The sequence below is a fragment of the Leptidea sinapis genome, chromosome 5 (assembly GCF_905404315.1).
Source record: "Leptidea sinapis chromosome 5, ilLepSina1.1, whole genome shotgun sequence".
Classification (NCBI taxonomy): domain Eukaryota; kingdom Metazoa; phylum Arthropoda; class Insecta; order Lepidoptera; family Pieridae; genus Leptidea; species Leptidea sinapis.
The window spans coordinates 2,231,633-2,256,427 of NC_066269.1; the positions used below are offsets into that span (position 1 = coordinate 2,231,633).

General features: G+C 36.8%; 1 protein-coding gene across 4 annotated transcripts in view; it reads right to left on the reverse strand.

Annotated features, from left to right (window-relative positions):
* LOC126964662 (uncharacterized) overlaps positions 1 to 24,795 on the reverse strand; it is a 167,583-nt gene that overhangs the window by 60,285 nt on the left and 82,503 nt on the right. For 2 of the 4 annotated variants that reach the window (XM_050807915.1, XM_050807916.1), the window contains exon 2: positions 22,714 to 22,786. The exons of the other annotated variants lie outside the window; for them this stretch is intronic. The gene's annotated coding sequence lies outside the window, so the exon portion shown is untranslated. The remainder of the gene's footprint in view (positions 1 to 22,713; positions 22,787 to 24,795) is intronic. 4 annotated transcript variants of the gene reach the window in all.

Below are 24,795 nucleotides of genomic sequence, written 5' to 3' on the forward strand. Positions count from 1 at the left end.
GTCGATGACGTCACATTGTCCTATTGTTACGGTGTGTAAAACAAGCATCACTTGGATATTATAATTAGTAAATAAATAACTATTTATATTTTCAGTTTTATAGATTGATGTAAAGGTATTGTGTTGTGATGCTGATTATTCTTTTTGAGAGTTTCTTGCGGCGGTTCTTCTCTCTCAGAGCGCCTAGCGTCTAGTATATTAGAAATGACATCAAAAATAATTCTAAAGGAATCAATTTTGAGAAAACAAATGCCTTTATTATTATAATGATGAAAGATCAATGAAAGAATTTTTCTGACAGTACTATAATAGCAACATAGAACAACATAAACTATAAAACTTTTATCAAGAAAAGTCAAAACGTAACAATGATAACTCCCAAAAACAAAGCAGTGATAGCACGAAAATATCAAGACATGTACCTAACGGTAAGGAAACTGCAAGCCGTACTGACGCAACAGGACGAGGGCGAGGGGGTGAAAGGGTAACGGGAGGGGGCTTCACGTGACGTGTAGTATACATTAAGGACTGGCTAAAATAGCAACTATTTTAAAAAGTCTCAGTAAGTCAACATTTCCAATAAAGACATTTAAAATACTCGTACATCCTGAGCTCAGAACCGGTTCCTCATGACGAGCACATACATGTTCAAGGTTGGGTTATGTCACCGTTGTGATAATGAGGTCGCGGTGTTTGCACTCCGGCGGTGAACGGTAAAACTTAAACATTTAATACGCTTTACTACCTTTTGTATAAGTTTAATGCCTTTATTTAATTCCTATTATATCTATACGAGTTCGTGTGTTCGTCACAATTTACAAGTTATGTTGATGGAAGGAAACTTAGATGAGAACAGATATTAGCTGATATACATTGTTTTGTTACTTTTTTATGGAAAAGAAGGACAAACGAGCGTACGGGTTACCTGATGTTGAGTGATCACCGCTGCCCAGATTCTCTTGCAACACCAGAAGATCATACACATAAGCGTGACCATGTCGTGTCGTCCCGAAAACATTACACAAGGAAGCTCATTCCACAGCTTGGTTGTACGCTGAAGAAAGATCCTTAAAAACTGAAATGTGGAGGAACGCCACACATATAGTTGTTGTGGATGATATCGTAATTAGTGGCGTGTCGTGCGGAGATGGCTTACAGCGGCAGGAACCAGTTCAAACAACTCTTCGGAACATTCTTCGCGATAGATGCGGTAGAAGACACACAATGAAGCGACGTCTCTTCGCAACGCCAAGTGATCGGTTCGAGCTGATACTGGGGTGCGTCAGACAAGAGATGACAGCAAAACTATATATATGGCCGGACCTGTGCTTTGTAGAGCGCTAGAATGTCTGTGCCCTTTTATAGCTAAAGAACGGCTAGCACGATCTTGATAAAAATCGGTGTGTAGTTATGACATGTGACTGGTTAATGAATAGGCACCAACTAATAATTAAACATATAATTAGATAGTATGCTGAATATGCGCGTTCAATTGAAAGAAAAGGACGAAAGTAAGCGTCTAATGTCTATGCTCTAAATAATCTCGTTACATTTAGTAATGTGAGGAACGTAGCTCAATAGGTAGATGATAGACAGATCAATGCAATTCAAATATTGGTTCAAGTAATTATAAAGTTAAACGGTCTTATTTATAATGACTTAGCGGAGATTTAAAACATCGCTAATATACGCTTGTTAAAAAATGGTATTCATAAACGCATATTAGAGCTAAAACGCTCATTAACTCGTCGATAAAGCTGACGTGACTTATAGTAGCTAGGACCCTTATATAAACCTATTTTAAGCACTCGAACGCAAAAAAACATGGCCGACATCGATCAGCTGTTCGTTAAATAATGTGATAAATAGCTTCCCGCTCAATGTTGTTGGATATCCGTCATAGATTGACAACTGAGAGACTTCAAAACTTTGATTTTTGAAGTTTGAAATTATTTTGACTTTTGACAACTGACAAACCATTGACATTGAAACGATGTCTGTTTCCATTGACAGTTCCTCATTAAATTAGTTAAAATCATGTTTTTTGCACGAAGTGGCAACATTGCGTACTATAGAGACGTATTAGTTATGGGAGATTTATCTAAAGAATATGAATAAGGGATTTTATCGAGCGTTCGATAGGCTTATAACACGTTTTAACTAATATAACTTTATACCTTCGAAAATTGTTTTATTATGAATAAGTCGGAAATACTATAAACATAAAAGATCTCAGGATTCAAAAAGAGCAGAGTTGTCTCAGGATTGCCTGCAAATAATGAAATATTTCGGGCAGATTGCTCTCAGAAGTGAAAATACTCTCGAAGGACTGATTGTGACGGGGAAGGTAGAGGGGTGTTCGGATTTCGCCACCAGTAGTTTGTGTATTACCTCTATATATGCACACACTCACTCATACTCACTCTCCAACTAGTATATAAGCAGTTGCATAGTCTAATAAAGGAGCTTATTATCGCAGTCAGACTCATAATAATTTGAATACCCGAATACCTCCAACATCGCACACCGACCATAACCGATGGAGGCGTGCTGTTGACAGACTACGAAGTCACAATGCTCAGCAATAAGGGGACGACGAAGAAGAAGAATTATAAAGCAACGAATTTAATGTAAGTTGAATTAAATATAATTGTCACCATTACAATCTCATCTTCTTTAGTGGTGTAGGGTTAAGAGAGCCGACTTAATTAATGTTCTTTCAATAAACTTAATTAGCTTAAGGATTAAATAAATATTTTTAAGGGATTAATTTATACTATACTTCTAGTTTACCCTTGGCCTCGTGCATGAGTGCACTCGAATGACCTCTAGCAGATGTCAGCGAGAAATTTTAAGGCGCATTACACCTGCCCCTATTGAAACTTCTTGAAACGACTTCTCTTACAAGATTCTATCGACTGGGAAGAAGAAAGGAGATATCTGTCTTGGGAACGTCACGCATCGTGTGGAAGTTTCTCCACTGTTGCCCTAACTACTGGAGGTATTTACTTGGACATATTTTAAACGTTAACATATTTTTTAATTTTAAATTTGGTGAAAACTTAAGAGATATTATAATAACTAAAAATTACGTTATGAAAATACACTATGGACATTTAAATGCTTCGCTACAACGCTGAATGGCTGAATTATTAATGGTTGAATCGAGTTTACTCCGTCACGCGAAAGTATTAACGAGTCTTTTAAATATTTATGCAATACATTCTTTCCATGTGTGTTTGATTTACAGAAACCATGTTGATATATATAGATACGTTGAATGCCTATACGGCTATCTTAAAAATAAAATCCTTCTCTTATTCTTTTAGTGTGGCCTGCCTACTGCTGACTGATTAAAAGAATTGAGTGCCGTAATACGAGCGCACTGTGATCTAAAAGAAGATTTTGTGACAAGACTGAGAAAGCAATGCTGAAATGGTTTGGACACGTGGAGCGAATGAGTGAAGAAATAGTGACGCATCAAATATATAAGGCAAGTGTGTGTGGTCAAGCCAGTCGCGGGAGACCTCGTAGAACATTGGACGACGAATTCAGGACATTTTGAGAAAAGGAAACGTACAAATCACCCGGAACCGGTGAGCATGTATGAAAAGACTAATGAATGTAGAGGAAGCGCGTGAGGTTTGTAAGGTAAGAAGCAAGTGGCATTCTGTTTTTAATTATGGAAAAGGAGGACAAACGAGCGAAAGGGTCACCTGGTGTTAAGTGATCACCGCCGACTACATTCTCCTACAGCACCAAAGGAATTACATGAGCGTTGCAGGCCTTGAAGAAAGGTTTAGGAAAAGGAAGAACATTGCTCAGCTTTGTAGTACGTGGAAGAAGGTTTCTTGAAAGAACCACTGTGGAGGAACGCCAGACATCACGATGGTGAGGATGATATCCTAATTTGTGGCGTGTCATGCGAAGGTGGAATTTGTTGGCAGGAAAAAGGTAGAATAAGAAACAGCTCTTCGGAACACTCCCCGTGATAAATGCGGTAGAAGACATACAATGAAGCTACGTCTCTACGCAACGCCAAGTGATCCAACTGTTCACAGAGCACTGGGTGTACAACAGTTCGAGCTGCTGTGCGTTGCAGGCGGTCAATTAGTTCGAGCTGATACTGGAGTGCGTCAGACCAGAGATGACAGCAATACTCCACATATGGCCGGACCTGCGCTTTGTAGAGCGCTAGAATGTGGGCCGGCTTGAAGTATTACAGTACTCTATTTATGATGCCTAGCTTCATCGAAGCCAATTTGGCTTTAATTTACAATTTTACTTCTTATTCCATCTTATTAACCCAATTTTCAAACTTATTCCAAACAAGAAGAATGCTCCGCTATCTTAACTTAGCAATCACCTCCATTAAGTGTTGCCTCTTAATGTGTTTAAGTAATGTTTAAAATATTAGTATAAAGAATATTTTAATGAATTAAAAATTCAAATTTCATACTTAATACTAAATACTTAAGATTAGAATATTTTTATATGCGAACGAGTTAAATGTTGCGAACGCCTTTATATAATATATCCGGTTGAATTTGAATACAAATTAATAAATAGATAAAGAAATTATGTTAGAATACTATACGAAAGTTATGCTAGAAAACGTTTTGAGAAATTGAATTATTGTAAGTAATAACTGGAAATGAATTAAATGGGACAGTATAGGGAAATCGTAATCCAGGAGACACACAGCAAAAACTGCCTTACTCTTGTTTTATGAAAACAATTTTAGCATAGTTTATTTTTGATCAAGCGCGAGTTATCAAATTTTTTTGTTTTCAAATTTTATTTGTGTAATAAAATTAAAATAATATTCTACCATAAATATTCTTTAGTCTTTCATTCTAAATTCTTGATGCAAAAAAATAGGCGAGAACAGAGCAAGGAGGCAAAGCTTATAGACGATGGAAGCTTAATTTCCCGCCAGTAAATTATTAAGAGGAGGCATTGTGGATGTAAGAAAGGTGTGCAGACATTATTTATGTAGGCTTCGACCGCCGCGGTTTTCTCTGTGTTATTATATTTAATGTGCCTTGGGGAACAGTTGCCCCTTCTTTTATCTAGAAGGTTTCCTGATAGATTGAAGTAAGGCACATTTGATAGAAAAAGGACATGCAATGCGCAACCACTGTGTGGCTTTTTATAGAATGTTGAATTTTTTCAAAAATTCTGTGTTCATTCTCATTACATACTCGTCACATAGACTTTGTCTTTCACTTCTCACATAGAATTGTTAGCGTTAACAACATATTTATAATTTGAATTCATTTACATTTTTATATGTGTATGTATATGTATTTATTTAATAATCAATTTTATTGTCAACTGACATCACCAATATGAAGTTGTCAGTTCGATGTCGGTATGTCGAGCGTTCGTCAGTTCCATGGTGACTTGGAAGAGAAGGTCAAATTGGCCTCTAAAAAGCTTGGTGTACTTACGAGACAGTACTTCACTACAAGTCACCGCCTGAAACTATACATCATCATCATCATCAGTCGGAAGACGTCCACTGCTGGACAAAGGCCTCCCCCAAAGACTTCCACGACGCTCGCTCCTGCGCTGCCCTCATCCAACGTATTCCGGCAATCTTGACCAGATCGTCGGTCCATCATGTGGAGGGCCTACCAACACTGCGTCTTCCGGTACGTGGCCGCCATTCGAGGACTTTACTGCCCCAACGGCCATCTGTCCGTCGAACTATGTGCTCTGCCCACTGCCACTACAGTTTCACAATCATTTGGGCAACGTCGGTGACTTTGTATCTCCTACGGATCTCCTCATTTCTGATTCGATCTCGCAGGGAAACGCTTAGCATAGCCCTCTCCATTGCCCTCTGAGCGACCATGAGCTAGTAAGCTACAACGTCTGCGTTCCGTAAGTCATCATTGGCAACACACACTGGTTGAAAACCTTCGTCTTCAGACACTGTGGTATTTGGGACGAGAAGATTTTAAGGAGCTTCCCGAACGCTGCCCATCCGATTGGATTCGACGATTGACCTCTTTCGCGAATATTCCAATAATAAAATAATTCTGTTCTCCGCAATAAAGAAGGCGGCTCGAATCATCGACGATCAAGTTGTCTCCCATCGGCTGGATTCGTTGGCGTTTCGTAAAGATTTGGTTTCTCCCTGTAAGTTGATCTCTGTAAATCTAGTAAGTTGGTGATTCTTTTAGTCATCAAGGAATTTGTATAGTAGTTATGACCTTGTCAGATTACACAATCATTTTAGTAATATTAAAATTAGGCCTGATCGCCTCGAGCAGATCGTAGTTTGCGTAAAATAATTTATCAATGTATTATAAGTCCAACGTTGATACGAACTGAGTACGATTAAAATTGAATCTTAATATAAGGCAACTAAAGTAGCTATTTCTTTAAAAGATTAAACTTAGTGAAGCTTCTGTTACCATAAATTTTCATTCTGTGACTGACCAGTTGTAAGACAAATTTAAAGTATTATGGCTTTGAAACATGAAGTTACACTACAGATAAATTCAATGAGAGAGCATAATAATTGGTCATACTTTAAATCTATGGCAACCCTTTTCGAATTTTAAACGGAGTATTAAGTTAATTTTCTTAGAAGGACGTTAAAATAAATTCTGAATACGAAGGGAGTGCTATTTAACTGGAAAGCAGCACTCCCTTCATTTTAAACGAAGTCTTTGTAGTCGGGCGCAAGGTAAATTTAATATCCTCTTATTTTCCCTAAAATATTTTAAATTAAATTCGTTTTGGAATTGCTTATAGTAGAGGTTATTTTTACTAGTTTAACAGATTTATTTCATGAAACTCTACTGTTTAAATTAAACACTTTCTAAGGGATTAAAACGCGTGTAATTCAAACTTTGTTTTTACATTAGAGTTTTGCGTAAAAGTTAAATTTTTAATATTATTTTAGCTAACCCGACGTTTCAAGACCTTTCCAGATCAGTCCCCCTGAAAACGAGATATGGAAAAGTCCGGTTAACTAAAATAATAATAAAATGTAACTTTTACGCAAAAAATCTAATGTAGAAACAATTACACGCGTTTTAATCCTTTACAAAAGTGTTTTATTTAAATGTGTAACACTCGCGTTAATCAAAGAAAATACAACAAAACTCTACTGTCTAAACAGAAGTTTTTGTTTGACTCTGTTTGTGGTCGCGGTAATTATAGTCGGGCTTGCTTCACTTGTCGCATACAGCTGTTTTTCTGGAGCATTCGTTCAGTCGTGCATCGTATGCTATCTTGACTTAGTCAGTCCAACTCCAGTTAAACGCATGCTATTAAACGTAAGTTAATTTTTTCAGTGACTGATTTTAAAAACTCAACTTGCTACATTTTGATTGCGGGTTGTAAAAGCGCGTTTTTTTGTGCCCCATAGTATTAGTATGGTGGCGCACGCACGACGTGCGACGGTTAACCGCATTCGGTTTTGTATTCAGTCTCGACTGGGCGAGCGCAGAGGATAGATCTTTAGGTGATATTGCCTTACGAAATGCAGCGTCTTTGATGTAATAATTTGTCAAAAGTAGCAATGGACATTCTGTAGTAATTAATAAACTTATCGGGATTTTACAATGATATCCTTTCAAATGTCTTTGATCTGTTAATGGGTGTACCCATTACCTATGGCGGCGCTGTTTTCGTTATCTTTTTTCTATTTTGAAAATCCCAAAGTCGCAGCACATTCTGCTCGCCAGAAATCCATGATGATACTGGAATAAAATTAAGCAAAACGCCAACCGCAGTGTGAGGACTTATGTGGTTTTGCGTTTTCAGCTATTTCTAAAGCGGTCGCCTTAATCGCAGTGCCTGCTAAGCCTAACGCAGTCAAAATGAATAAAAAAAAAGACTTGCAAATGTGCTGGAACTGGCTCGGCGGAGGGCAACTGCAACCATAAACTTAGTATACTAGAGTAATAGACAAACACTCTTCTCATTACACGAGACTAAATTTAAATTATGTGTTAGTTTTACAGATGTGTTAGTGAGTAGTGAAGTGTGTAGTATTTTGCGTTTGGTCAATGCCTATGATAAAATATTGATAAACGGCGTCATATTCACGTATACAGTATTTTATCTAACACATTTTTTCTTAAATGATTATAATCTAAAGAAAATTAAGAGTACTGTAACACGAAAGCAGTATTGAAGAATTAGTGATCCTGTGAAATGTTTCTTTAGTTTGATTGTTGGTATATGTAACAACACAATCTAATACAGAACACGACATCATTATATATTTAATTAATATCCGTTAAAACACAGAACAATTATGATAAAAATATGACAAGAGACTAATGGACACTAAATTGTTTCAAAAAGGTTTAACGTTCTTCATCTATTCCGTCTCTTTCTCACACCTAGGTTTTTATGTAAGGATAGTTATCGCACGCTCACACAGGTTTCGTCTATTACGGACATCTACGGTGTGAGCGATTGATTCGAATAGAGATGAGCCAACAATGGATCAAATCAAAATATTTAGTTAAGATAATAATCAGTTTTATAATAAGTATATCGGCGAAAACAATTTTGTACATAATACAAATTTAAAGATAGACTTATCATGTAGATTGTAACAGATATTTAATCCTGTGACGTATGTTTTGAAATGTCTTTCGGCGCGTTAGAGAAAAATTAGCAGATTGAATTTTAACGTTGCGCGCACAACATCACGCAAATTCAACACCCCAGACGTAAGCTGGTGAACTATACCATTATTGTATCAATCAACAACTCTTGTAACACATAATATTTCCACTGAACCACAACCAATTGTATAAAAATAATTATAAATACTTAATAATATAAAAAAATATATTTAAGTAAACGTTATAATAACTAAGTTATGCGGTAAAGTTGTATCTAATACTTTATTTATTTACTACAATATTGTACTTTCTACAAACGTAAAATAACACGAGAAATATTTTAATTATTTATTTTTTTGGTAATACAAAGACGAATAACTTCTTGCATGCATACATGAGTATATACAAACTTTCTTTTTGTTAATTTTAAAATAACACGTTGCACGAAAGACTGTATGTCTTTCTATAGGTTCTGATTTACATGGTGTTACAGTTCTGCCATCATCTTCTTATTGGGTTAAAAAAAAGTCTTTATTTCTATCACTTTCCAATTTTTACAAAAAAAATATTTAAAATTAACTTAGATATTCAATTAACTATAAATTGAATATTGATTAGTACTAAATTAACTATAAAATAAATTAAGTAGTAGTTGCCTCTACGGCTAAGATCTCCCCTAAACCTTTCCAATACGCTCTACCTCTGGCTCTTCTCATCCAGCCCGGTCCAACTCTTTGAGTAAAAATATCACTCCATCTCCTCTTTAGTCTAGAGCCTTCCTATAGTATCCATTCCGTTCCTCTTTTCGTTCATCTTAAATCATCAAATCTACAAATTTGTTGCTTTTATTGGGCTAATTTCGAAAAATATCATAAAACATTTAGTCGGAAAAAAACAAATTCTTAAGTATAACTACCACATAAAAAACCAAGACCTTGGAAGTAGACCTGTCAAAAGAGATTTAGGAGTTAATGATGACATGATCCAAAACTCATGTTTGATAAACATATTGATTTTATTCATGCTTCTAAAGCTCTAGCTTTAAAACGAGAACTTCCGCTGATTTTAAAAAGGCAAAAACGTTTTTACTTTGTGCTTACGTACGTAGCATCTTAGAATATGCATCACAAATATGGAATCCACGTTATGATAAATATATATACAGAATAGAACGAATACAAATGAAATATTTAAAATTCTTATGTTACCGATTACGTCCCTTATAAACCTGAAGATTATTTAGATGTCTGCAAAAAAATTCACTTCTTAGCTCTATCATGCCGCCGTGAAATTCCGGATATTTTGTTGCTTATAGCCATTACAACTAATAAAATAGATTGTCCAGATCTCTTATCGAAAATATCGTTTTACACACCTTCAATGTTAGCTCGTACATATGCTCCTATTTTCTATATCCCCTGTCAGCACTAACTATTGTCAAAATTCATTCATCGTACGTATCAGCAACAATTCGATCTTCACTTGTTCTGTAGCTTTAATTCCATTAAGCGTCAGTTAGGAAATGAGTTCTTTGGTCAATTCGGTGGTCGAGTTGATAATATGTAATTAGGTAATTAATACAATAAAGTGTTAAGCATTTGATTCGTGTACGTAACTCTCACATTGTTTTTGTTTTATATTTTACCTAGCTACTCGTGAGAATATGTAAAAGGCTTTCTGTTACTTTATCCTGTATCTATTGTAAAGTGTTCAGCTGTTGATTCTCCAATAACAAAAAAAAAACAATAGCTATCTTTTACTATTGCGAAGTAAAAATAGAATGCATCTGAAATACAAACGAAGAGGTCTATCAAAAGAACGTTTATAGTCATTCATTCGCACGCGAACTCCAAGCCAATATTCTCCCAGAGTGTAAACCAACGCAGTAGGTCAGCCGTTCATAGCTCCTATTCATATCGTTCACCATTCATTCTACTTACAATACCTCCTCACTATTGTTGGCGTATTTATGGCAATGTATTTTGCTTATACGTGGCAACAATTTCTCTCAATTACACATCGATGCGCAAATTAATTTGCACGCTAGCACGTGAAGCCCCCTACCGTTCCCCTTTCACCCCCGTCCTGCTGAGTCAGTACGGTTTATTACAAGGAAACATCACAAGAACTGAACAATATAGGAAAGAGATACAAAATATAAATATAGATGTGTCCGAACACATATTTCACAAATACAATAACAACAAAAAGAAAAATCAAAAATCAAATGCACAGAAGTAACTAATTAGTAATTTGATTATGCGCATTGATACAAAAGATGTAGACAAATGAAATTAATTAAACTTGGGGCAATGATAACAACGATTTTATTTTTAATTCTAAACTGTATCTGAACACAGCAGGGGAGCACGAAAATATGTCGATGTCAAGAAAAGTATTGTTGTAAGATTTACACATTCTGTGTAATGGCGCGCGAAACCCAATGTTTGTTCTTGGGGACGATAGCTCAAAAGTAATGCATGAGCGGAGAGACCTGGCAGGGACGTATGAATTAATAAGTAATATTCTCATCCTTGTTTTTGAAGTTTTTATTGTTACGTTTTGACTACTGTTGTTATCAGTTCTGTAGTTTTTGTTGTTCTGTGTCGCTTCAATAATTCTACTAGAAGATTTTTTTTTTTATTTAACCCAGATTCTGTAGTTGATTTTTTCATCAATATAGTAATAATAATAATAATCAGCATCACAACACAATACCTATACATCAATCTATAATACGGACAAAATTAAACCTTTTTTTATTTTTTCGTAATAATAATATCCTAGTGGTGCTTGTTTTGCACACCGTACCAAAGTAACGATGTGACGTCATCGAGATAATATATATTATAACCGCGTAGTACTGTTCTGATATAGATCTTCAACGATATCCAAAAACATGTCAGTATTCCGACAAATAGTACAAAATATAACTTTTAAATAACTCTTTGAAGTAATACTTCTTTTAAGGAAAACATATCAAGGGTGAATTTTTACGATGCGCCCGCACACCGTCACGCAAATTCGACACCCTGACGTCAGCTGGTCCACCAGACCATTTGTATCACACGTCAGACTTAATTATGCGGTATAGTATATATTATATTATGAAATAACAAACAGATATTTCGTTTTATTTTTATAATAATGTAATATCATTTTATTATGTAAAGTATCAAAGTTGTTCATTAACTTTAATAGTATTACAGATTTCATTTTATAATTATAATGATACACTTAATAAGGACATTTAGATTCATAATCACATCTGTAATGTGGTTTAATTCGCATTAATATGTTTGCTTACGTAAAGAACATTTTAATTTTTTTTACACGCACTTTTTTGTCTATCTATCGCATATCGCATTTCACCAGTGGGAGGCACCTTTACACAGGATATCGGCTAGATTATGGGTGCCACAACGGCGCCTATTTCTGCCATGAAGCAGTAATGTGTAAGTACTATTGTGTTTCATTCGGAAGGGCGCCGTAGCTAGTGAAATTACTGGACAATTTAGACTTAACATCTTTTGCCTTAAGGTGACGAGCGCAATTGTAGTGCCGCTCAGAATTTTTGTAAAGTTATTAATATTATATTTAATAAATAAATTAAATAATAATTATACTTTTCGAAACTGAATTTGAATCACACAAATTGATTTTCTTTGAATGTGGCCATTTTAGACTTAGTAATAGTTCGGTTGTTCTCTGGTTACGCTTTGGGAAGTAATGACTCCACAGATGTACCGTAAAATCTCTATAACTAATTTTCAATTATTACAGAATATAAATAGAAAGTATAGTTATTTACCTCGGTAAAACGATTTATACTAGCCTTTTACTACCTTGCACTAAAATCTATGAAGCGATCGGCCCGGAATAAGTAGAACATCTCTCTACTAGCGTTGTTTCAAGCAGGGTTGGCGAGTCTAGAGATGTGGGCATAGCATCTACGAACAAATTTTCAATCGGTCTTTTTAGGGTTCCGTAGCCAAATGGCAAAAAACGGAACCCTTATGGATTCGTCATGTCTATCTATCTGTGTGTCAGTTCGTATGTCACAGCCACTTTTTTCCGAAACTACAAGAACTATACTGATGAAACTTGGTAAGAAGATGTATTCTGTAAACCGCATAAAGATTTTTACACAAAAATAGACAAAAAAAGAAAGGTCTACAAAAATGATATTGAGGTTTCTAATATACTTTTTTTCGAAACTGAATAGTTTGCTTGCGACACACTTCCAAAGTAGTAAAATGTACCCCCAAATAAGAGAATGATAAAACTAAAAAAATATATGATGTATATTACCATCAAACTTCCACCGAAAATTGGTTTTAACTTACTTCCTTACTTACCTACTTATCTGAGTGTCAGTATAATCTTTGGAATTATATTGAGCTTTAGCTAAGACAGACCAATGCAAAAGTCAAGTTCTCGTTTTATCACACTCAGCTAAGATTAACATAAGTAAAGTCTGAGCAAAGTCTAAGTACGCCTCATAATTTCAGTTTATTAGACTATAATTAACAAGAATTTCGCCTTTCTCTGAAGGTGCACGATTAAAATTATTTTCATCGAAAAATGTGTGTCTTTGTGCTACAAAATAAGTTTAATTTAGCTAATGCATAAAACAAATTTTCAAATTGGCAGTCATTACTGTGATTGGCTCAACACACTTCAATTTTGAGGCTCTATATTTAAAGTGGTTCGCGCAGGCTCTCACCTGATTGGATATTAAGGGTTTGCGGCGCTCTAACAAATTTTGCTTTAGTAAATATTTACTCACACTCGCACCAGTGGGAGGCTCCTCTGCACAAGATGCCGGCTAGATTATGGGTACCACAACTGCGCCTATTTCTGCCGTGAAGTAGTAATGTGTAAGCATTACTGTGTTTCGGTCTAAAGGGCGCCGTAGCTAGTCGCCGTAGAAATTACTGGGCAAATGATACTTAAAATCTTTTGTCTCAAGGTGACGAGCGCAATTGTAGTGCCGCTCAGAATTTTTGGGCTTTGCAAGAATCCTGAGCGGCACTGAATTGGAATGGGCAAGGCGTATTAATTACCATCAGCTGAACGTCCTGCTCGTCTCGTCCCGTATATTCATAAAAAGAACCTTTGTTTTTGCCTAAATCCTTTGTTTCGCGTTATAAGTATTGAAGGTAATTTATGCGTAAAATAAAATTACTAATTAATAGATCAGTGTTTCACAAACATTACTCTGCCATGGCCCGGTCATTTTTATACTGCTCCTTTGTGGCCCACCTTACTTTTAAGGCGGGGGACCGAGCCAATGGCCTTGAGGAATCGAGCGGAGCTAGGTTACCTCTCTCGCACAAGATAGTTTTAATTCAGAATAAGAATAATTTTTAATTTATTACAAACACAATACAATTTTCGTTCCAAAACTAACAAAACTATGTCATGTTAAATAGTATTGGTGTACAATTAATACATTTTCGTACAATTTAAATCCAGATTGAATGATTAGAATGGCTGCAACTGTAAAAGTTAGGGATAGTTTGGTGATTTATAACGAACTGTCTATAAAAAATACTTATAAATGTAAAGAAAAAAAGATTGTGCAGGCCGTATACCTCTTTGGACCCACGAGTAATTCTTGGATTTTCGAACGGAAATCTAGGATGGTGGTTGAAAAGCAGTAAACAGACAGTGGGTAGCTACGACCCAGGTAAATTTGATAATGTGAGATGATTTTTATCACAAGAACCTTCGTCGGTCATACCTCACTATTATGATTTTGTAAAAATATAAGCTATATATAAACCCTCAAGGAATGGTTTCAAATATGCTGTTTTGGCGATTTCTTGGCAAAGTGGCCTTAAACACAAACCAAAATAATATAAATTTATTGATGGTACAAAGGTTTTTTTGGTACTACATACTTTGTTATCGCCTAATTAGTCACAAAATTTTATTGTGAAGTATGTAGCTTTTGCATTTTTTTCAAAAACGAATCCAAGTTCGAGGAAAATGAAAGTTCCTATTTTTTCCTATCCTATTTTTTTTTAAACAAGGCGGGATTTTTTTTTATGGAATAGGAGGACAAACGAGCGTACGGGTCACCTGGTGTTAAGTGATCACCGCCGCCCACATTCTCTTGCAACACCAGAGGAATCACAAGAGCGTTGCCGGCCTTTAAGGAAGGTGTACGCGCTATTTTTGAAGGTACCCATGTCGTATCGTCCCGGAAACACCGCACAAGGAAGCTCATTCCACAGCCTCGTACTACGAGGAAGAAAGCTCCTTGAAAACCGCACTGTGGAGGACCACCATCCAGATGGTGGGGATGATATCCTAACTTGTGGCGTGTCGTGCGAAGGTGGAATGTTGCGACCCGTTATTTTATTTTGATGTCCCGCTACCGGGTCGCGACCCGGCAAATGGTGAAAACCTGTTATTATTAAATTTACACTGTCATTTACAATAAATTTTGAGTAATTGGTAGATAATAAATAAATATTGCATAACACTTAGCTAATTACGTTAGTATGTATTATATTACATCAGTATATAATAATAATTAATATCTAACTGGGGGCGGGCACCAACGGCAGGAATGTATGCGGGCCCGTACATGAATGAATGAATGAATTATAGATAATAATGTGTATGAATATCAATAAAGAAATGTTTTTTACTCGATAAAGGGAGTTTTAAATCCGGTAAGCAATAGAAAGTCTTAACGACAATTGACGATTTTCATGCTATGCAAGCGGAGTCGCCGCCGATAATTTTTTTATTTAATGCTAACTTATATAGTATATTCTATCAAAAATATAAATTTGAAAATGGTTGAGTACGCCAATAGAATCGAAGTCTTAATACACCCCACAACTAGCCCACTCGTCTAAGTCGAGTTAGTAAGTCTTTTGTGGGGCGATAAGCATATTATGCTTTTAAAACAAGATCCCAGAACATTGTCAAAACAAATGTATTACGAAATTTAAAACAATAATTGTAAAAAACTTATGAATAAAATATAATAAACGACTTTCTTAATGATACCACAGACTGAGAATGGAGCGACCGCCCTCGGGCTCTTAAATTGTACGATATTACATTGTAACCATATTTTTATTTAAAAAAAAAGCCCCCTGAGTTAGTTGCGCCCGTTCTTCTCAGGTCTGAGGCATTTTTTTCGGATAGGTGGTAGTTTTTGACTTACAATAAGTCTAATTATATCCCATTTTGAATATAAATATTTGAATTTGAATGCGTGTCAAGTTCTTAAGATAATCCTGATATTAAAAAAATTTAAAACGCAATTTCTTGTTTTATTCTGCTGTGAATTTTTTTATCCTTTTGAAATTTAATCAGAATTATTTATACAAAACAGAAAATTTAATATACCTACTGATATCTGCTTTGTCGTCAGTTTTCTTATCTCGCCTGTTAATTTAGAGCTTTACTCCAAAATTAATTATATTTTCTACAAAAACTACCAACATTTCAAGCATTTTATTAATTTTTAAAGTAAAATCAAACATAATCATTTACAAAGTGTACGAAACATATTATCGTTTGAGCACTTTTAGTTAAATTCACCGTTTAATTAAGCTTAAAGGGAGCTCCAACAGCTGTCAATATCGAGAGTACAAACACAGGTTTAATTATATTCGCTTTCAATGGCCTCTCGAAATTAATATCGTAAGCCAGTGCCGTATCGGAAGGGCCCCGGCAATTAGAGGCCCCAATAAACATAAACGGGAACTAGATCAAAATGGTAGTTGTTATTCTTTATTTATTGATTGGGATCAACAAACTAATATTAATAAATTCTAAGATCTTACTAGCTGAAACACATTAATAAATTAATGGTGGTTTTCATTATTATAACACTAGAAATAAGGGATTGCTGGTAACTAATTCTAGTAGGCTTCATAAGATACATAATAGCTTTAAGGGTAAATGTATACACTTTTATAAATAAAGTCCCACCCACTGTTCAGGCATTATCTATAAATAATCTTAAATGTTTTATAAAAAAATGGCTCTGTCGTAAATCCTATTATCGGACAGCCTGGGACTAGATTATGATTATTTTATAGCGATAGAAATGACTGTACAATATTATATATTTTTATTGCAAAGAGCGCAAAAAAAGTGCAATGCTGGGAGAGTTTCTTGCGCCGCTTCTTCTCTCTAAGAGCGCCATTTGTTTCCGAAGCGGTTGTAGTATCTAGTATATTAGAAATGACATCAAAAAGAATTCTAAAGGAATCAATTTTGAGAAAATAAATGCCTCATTTATGCCTTTTAAATGACAGTATGTGAATGTACTACCACTAGCATCAGCGATAATCACAGATTAACCACCGTTAACCATAGTTAAACTACACTAATTAATCAGCATGATAAAATAATATTAAAGTGAATTAATTTAATATTGAGCGATCGCTCCGTTAAACGATACAGCGTATATATATAACTAATAAGAAAATATCTCCAATAAATGGTACAGTTCTGGAAATTTCCATCGTAATTCATTAAAAGGAAAAAATCACATCTTTCATGTAGCTGTTATATTCAAAAGGAAAAACTTATTGTGATCGTCTTTAAGATTTATGACATCGGCCCTGCGATTTCGGTAAAAACATCTAAATGACGAATAATTGCGATAAGGTTCATGCAAGTTCGGATCTAATTATTGTGAGAAAAATGAGTGTCAAATGTGTGGAAATCAAGTATTGAAGTCGTGGAGGTGGTCGTCAGGAGGAGGATCAAACACGCAAAACTAAGGAGTCTAATTGCAGAAACAGGAGCCCCCTCACGATATATGAAATATAATAAAGTAGAAAATAATTTTATTATAAGCATAAACTACGAAGTCAGATTATGTAACCATCCATGCCCTGTGCTGCCTCGGGGCGTAAAATGAATAGGGTAGTCCCAGGTCCAAGGGTGTCGTAAGAGGCGACTACGGGCTTTTTGAAAGTGGGAGAGTCACGCTGCTGTCTTATGACGTCAGCACAATCGGGCCAGACTCGTCCGGGTTACTTACCACACTCGCACAGAATACCGGCGTGAAGTAGCGGCCTAGTGCCGCTATGTTTCGCATAGGTTAGTGTCGAGGACCGGAGGCCATTCCCCCCCCCCCCCCAAAACAAAATATGAGAGCGGTCCTAAAAAATAAATTACCCCAGGAGGGTACCGGCTCTTGTAGAGCCGGAGAATCCCTCCCCGAGCATTCGCGCTCGGGCTGCCCCTCGTATTCTGGGGAGGGCACAGTACCGCGTATGTCACAGGACAAACAGGGCAGCAACACCACGGCACCCCGCTCCACGCTTAATGTGGACTTTTGTAACATCCGGGGAATTCACTCCAACTTAAACGCCGTCCACCACCACCTTGAGACGGCGCAGCCGGCCTTGTGTTTCCTTACGGAGACGCAGATATCTTGACCTAGCGATACGTCATATTTAACGTACCCCGGGTACAAAATTGAGCATAATTTCATGCCTCATGCCGGGGTATGTGTGTACGTTAGGGAGGATATCTGCTGTCGCCGTCTCGGCAATTTTGAGGGTAGGGGCCTGTCTACTCTCTGGCTCCGCGTAGATTTAGAGGACCGCGTCCGCATCTATGGGTGTGTCTACAGGTCCCATAGTGGTAACGCAGAAACGGATCACCTCATGGGCTGCGTTCAAGCGGCATTTGATGACGTGCTTGCTCAGATCCCCTCCGCTGAAATCGTAGTCTTGGGTGATTTCAACGGGCACAATGCCGAATGGCTTGGACTTTTGTCTTCTACCGCATTTATCACGGGGAGTGTTCCGAAGAGCTGTTCAACCTGATTCCTGCCGCCGTATTTTACCTTCGCACGACACGCCACAAGTTACGATATCATCCCCACCATCTGGATGTGTGGCGGTCCTCCACAGTGCGGTTTTCAAGGAGCTTTCTTCCTCGTACCACGAAGCTGTGGAATGAGCTTCCTTGTGCGGTGTTTCCGGGACGATACGACATGGGTACCTTCAAGAAAAGCGCGTACACCTTCCTTAAAGGCCGGCAACGCTCTTGTGATTCCTCTGGTATTGCAGGAGAGTGTGGGCGGCGGTGATCACTTAACACCAGGTGACCCGTACGCTCGTTTGTCCTCCTATTCCATAAAAGAAAAAAAAAAAAAAAAAAAAAAATAGTACAAAAATTAGTCAGAAAATTGGACCAGTGGGAGACTCCTTTGCACAGGATGCCGCCTAGATCATGGGAAGCACAACCGAGCCTATTTCTGCCGTAAAGCAGTAATGTGTAAACATTATTGTGTTTCGGCCTGAAGGGCGCCGTAGCTTGTGAAATAAGTGGACAAATGGGACATAACATCCTATGTCTCAAGGTGACGAGCGCAGTTGTAGTGCCGTTTTACGTTGGTTTTCTTTAAAAGCGTGTTTTCTAATAACAAAACAGAAAAAACACTATTTATTTGCAAAAAATTATCATTGAACATCTGAAAGCATTCGGGCATCAATATTACATATTCATTCAGTTATTTATATAATAATAATAAATTTTTTAACTTAAATTAAAACAGTTAATTCTAAAGTAAACTAAGTTAGTAAAATTAATACTACTTATTGGTTTAATTCGGACCCCTTTCGGGTAAAAGACTCCTCCATATATTGTATATTATATAATCAGTTATTTACGAAACGGCAATACAATCCGGCCCTGGCTGGGATGCATACGTTAAATCAAATTGTGCACAAAGCTCACATGAAGCTTACACGTAGATTTAACAGAAACAGAATTATTAGCAGAGTTGTAACTATATTACAATTCGTATATACGGATATGATTGGATCAATTATACGTATGGTCTGTATGTGCTACCTATTGATAGGGCTTAAGTCGGTGCCTGCCCGCTAGAGATGTTTGTTCTGTACCCAGCTATCCCGCTCAAAGTCACGCGTGGCGAGTGTAGGTACCTGCTGTTTACATTTGGCTTTTTTTTATGGAATAGGAGGACAAACGAGCGTACGGGTCACTTGTTGTTAAGTGATCACCGCCGCCCACAATCTCTTGGAACACCAGAGGAATCACAGGAGCGTTGCCGGCCTTTAAGGAAGGTGTACGCACTTTTTTTGAAGGTACCCATGTCGTATCGTCCCGGAAACACCGCACAAGGAAGCTCATTCCACAGCTTTGTAGTACGAGGAAGAAAGCTCCTTGAAAACCGCACTGTGGAGGACCGCCACACACATCCAGATGGTGGGGATGATAGCCTAACTTGTGGCGTGTCGTGCGAAGGTGGAACTTGGCACCTTTTTATATTTTTTAGTTTTAGAAGTGGGTTTTTTAAATGTAGTTTATTATTTATTTTTTACTTTCTTGGTGTCTATAATACAGGTGAACTATAAGATTTCGTTGCTTTTTATTGTTTTATAATAAATAGTATTTTTTTTAAGTAGCTATGGCGCGCGCCTTAAACAATATAGATCCCAAGAAGGGGAACGGTAATCTTATATCTACTGCTAACTTAACAATTGTGTTATGGCTCTTTGGAAAAACCATTTAAAAAACGTTTGCCCAAAAGCCGCACGAAATAACAACTATTATTCGACTCGAGCTGGCTCTACCCACACGAGCGTTACATTATTGAGCGTGATGGCTCAGCCTCATTCAATGCTCACTTTGATTTTGATTGACAAGTCGCAAACAGTCAGCCACGCTTGACAAATAGAATTGGTCACGTAGTTTCCGTATCCTATGTTTCGAACTTACCCTGATCCACCTTGACACTTATTGCTATAGACATAAGGTTGGTTAATTACTTTAAAAAAATACCGACTACTTTAAGACAAGCAATATCAATTAATACGTAGGTAGGTATATCAAAGTGATAGTAAATTAATATGCGCATAAGAATAGGCGATTTTCGCAGATATTCGCAGAACTTGTTTGATTTAGTTACATAAAGTGAAGGAAGTTACGTGGACTGTACTAGCGTGCCTTATTGCAGGTGTGCCCAACCTTTTAGAAATTTACGATGACTATTGCAAAAATGCAAAAATACCGCTGAAGAAGAAATGCGATTTATGTAACATTTGCAAACAATAGGGAATATGTAGGAGTTTGGTATGACGTCATAGTCAAAAACAAACTTTACTTATCATAGACTTATACGTCACATTCTGTAACTAACTAACTAAAAAAATATTTATAATAAATCGCATGCGCAGAGGCTCCATGTTTATATAGGACTTGTAGCCTATAAGGGACTTACTGGTCATTTCTTAACTGATAATTTAAAAAAGATTAGGGTCGTACAATCGAGACAACTACTGAAGCGGTACGCAAAGTGAAGTCACAAAAAACAAATTGTTTATGGATGATATATGCTCAAAGTTCTAAGGAAGCTTCCCAATTAGTCGACAGAGTGAAACGTGGGAACTATCTGACTTCAGAGATGGTTTGGTGGGGTATTATTATTCTTTTTTTTTATTTATTTTGTATTAGCTATGACGGAGTGACTGAGCCATACTTTTGTGAAAAAGGTATCAAAACACCACCATTAATATACCATTCTTGAGAAGGTAGTGAAGCCGTTTAAGAACGCCATGTTCAATAACCAAGAATGGTCCTTCTAGCAAGACTCGGTGCCGGGTCATAAAGCTTGGTCTACGCAGTCTTTAACGAACAGTCTTTTTCTAAACGAACGTTTCGGACTTCATCAGAGCTGAAGACTGGCCGTCCTCTAGTCCCGATCTTAATCCACTGATTATGATTTATGGTCAGTTTTAGTTAGTACGGCTTGCTCTAAACGCCATGATAATTTGGAGTCCCTAAAACAATCCGTACGATTGGCAGTGAAGAATTTTCCCATGGTGCGTGCGTGCTTCTACTGATATCTGGCCTCAACGTTTATAGGACTGTATTGTAGACAATGGAGACCACTTCGAATAACCTTTTTATATTTTAAATTGTTTTACATTTATGTATTAAAGTAACACACTGTAGAAGTAATAAATGGTATTTGCAACAGGATTTTTTTTCTTTGTTTCAGTATTAATAGCAAGACTGGGTATTATTCATTCGAATATTAAACTATTTTTTGAATGTTTAAATTTAACTCGCTGAAGGGACACTAAAGGTTGGTAGCACCTGCACAATGGCGACATTTTCATCAAATCGCAGTAAAACATTAATGTTACGTTATTGATGTGATATAATATTTATATATTCTACTAACTGCATTAGTGCGACAGTTTGTTTGCTGCAAAATCACGACATAACAATAACATAAAATTTATGGGAAATTCAGTGTTCGCAGCTCCAACGGCTTAATTTAACTGCCTTTAGCCATCAGTAACCACCATTCTAAATGGGCCGCTGCCTTCCCAAAAAAAATAAAATTGTCAAGATACCATAATATGACAAATGGGAAAAAATCCTTATTTTCCTAAGAATTCGTATAAAGTATATTTAAATTTAAATAGTAATAAATTTAACGATATAGCCTAAAATTGTATTTGTACCTTAGAACATAACTGCCCATATTTTTTTAGGGAAAAGAATGACAAACGAGCACAGAAAGAGCGTACAGGTCACCTAATGTTAAGTGATCACCGCCGCGCACATTCTCTTGCAACAACTTGTACGTGGAAGACAGTTCCTTGAAAACCGCACTGTGGAGCACCGTCAAACATCCAGATGGTAGGGATGTCAATCAGGTGAAACAGCTCTTCGGAACACTCCCCGTCATAAATGCGGTAGAAGACACACAATGAAGCGACATCTTTACGCGACGCCAAGTGATCCAGCCGTTTACAGAGCAGTGGGTCCCCGAGAAATCGAGCTGATACTGGGGTGCGCCAGACCAGAGATAACAGCAATACTCTATGTGTGGCTAGACCTGCGCTTTGTAGAGCGCTGGAATGTGGGCAAGCTTGAAGTATTGCCGTGCTCTATTAATGACGCACAACTTCTTCGAAGTCAATTTGGTTTTGCCCTCCAGATGACCGCTATTGTCCTAATGTGTGCGTATATAGGGCGTATGATCTAACTATTTTTGAAAACGTATGTTTAAGAAAAATCTTTTGATCTTAATTAAGTTGCTTAGTTACTTAATTTCCACGACACAGCCTCGCCTTACCATTTCCATATTGCAGTTGTTTATAAGGTTCAGAAGTAAAGCCTCCATATTGCCAATTACCGGGCTCGCATACCTAGAACAAAACATACCTATTACTCTCATTAACAAGTTAGAGGTAAACATAAAGAACTTTCTCGTAGGCGTAATGAAACTTGTGGAATGTTGGAGAGCTAATTAGAAGCCTGGATGTGATAAATAGTTAAATACAAAGATACGACCATGTACATATTGCTTGAGTTGGAGGTATAATAATAATAAGTTTTTATTAAAGGCAAAATTACCCACTATACATATTATGAAACAAATAAGTTGTAATATTCTAATACATTATATAAAGATAAAAAGATAAAAGGTATATATGTCTATATAATGGATGTCTGCACCCAACAGAAGTGATAACTTAAACTAATCTAAGTTGAACTATTTAATATTGAAATTGTTTGACTTAAGAATAGCTTAGGTTATTACTTAAATTTTATTTTTAATGTGTAATAAGAGTATAATAGAGAAGTGAGAGCTAATGTAAGGAGCCTGCCTAACGCTGCCGTATGCGTGAAAGAAAGAGAAGCAAGATAGACTGGCGCCGTAACGCGTTACGTTACGAAGCGGTTTACCCTCCCATAAGAAGTTATCACTTCAAGAAAACAAAGCGTTGGATCTATTTTCTTTTGGAGGGAGTTGGGGGCTAAATCTAAAAGGAATTAAAGCTGGTAGGGGTACTCAGACGAAGATGGTACGAAGTAAAACATAAAAAATACGACACTGACCCAACAGACGTTGTTCTGTACATAATAAATAAAATACTTTTTTTTTAATTTGCCAATAATTGCTCTCTGGTGTTATAATGGAATTGTTTCACAGCAGAACTGTTAACCCCACGCCTCAATCAATTCTCTCATAGAAAATATGTCCATACGGAACAAATAATCGAAATAAAAATAATTAAGGGTCTCAAATCGAAATAAAAACTATCCTATCTCTCAAATTGGACTAAACTGCACTCAATGAAGTAAAACCCATTAAAATCCGTTCATTAGTCTAGGAGTTCACTTGAAACAAACATCAGGACACTGGATTTATATACATATATACTAGCTGACCCGGCAAACGTTGTTTTGCCATATAAATTATTTTTAGAATAAGACGGTCTCTTGAACATTGCCACATTACTTTATTTTTCTAAAATAAAAGACTTTTTCTAATATAACCTAAGTTTCTCCTTACTTCATCAGCTACCTGCCATTAAATAAATAAATAAAAGGTATTTATTTCAGGTATAATAAAACCCTTACAAAAAATTTTAGACACTGTAAAGGTGTGCCAAGTTAAAAGTAAAATTAGAGTAACTAAAACGATATAAATATTGCACGCACATATTTGTGCATTCATTTTTTGTTCCTGTCCATGTGAACAGGGATCCAGCGCTTAAACACTGGATTCCTGATGTCGTCAGAGACAGCCACGAGTATTTTGTTGTCGGAACGTCGCAGTCTTCGCCAGTAAGAGGCAACGCGAGATCGTATTATCGCGAAAAAGTGGGGCACCCCAGCGTCTGCGAACATGATCAACGCGCTGCAGCACCTCGGGAGCCTCGTAAGAGTCCGGAACGCGTCATTGTACTGGACTCTTATTCTGCTCATAGCTTTCTGCGAAAACGTTATCCACAGCTGGCAGGTGTATGCCTTAAATATTGTGGTTTTTACATAATTGCTGCAATTTGCAAATCGTCGAGCGCGCATGTTGCCTCTGACTGCAAGGGCCCTCCGCTCGCGCTCAATGTCAATATCGTCATACAACCGTTCCGTCAACAAATGTCCTAGGTGTGTACCTAGTTAAGTTAGGCAGTGGTGTCACTGCTTAACTACACCAACCACCGTGCCGTACAAAAACACACTCGATACTCTCTCTGGAGGCTGACTTGCCTTGAACACCATCATTTCAGTCCAGTCAAAATCGGTCTAGCCATTTCAGAGATTAGCCGGAACAAATAGAGAGGCAAAAATTGTAAAACATGTTATTTTGGTGTAAGTACCGTATATATAATCATTGGCATGTAGTAAAAAACGGTTATTTCAATATTAC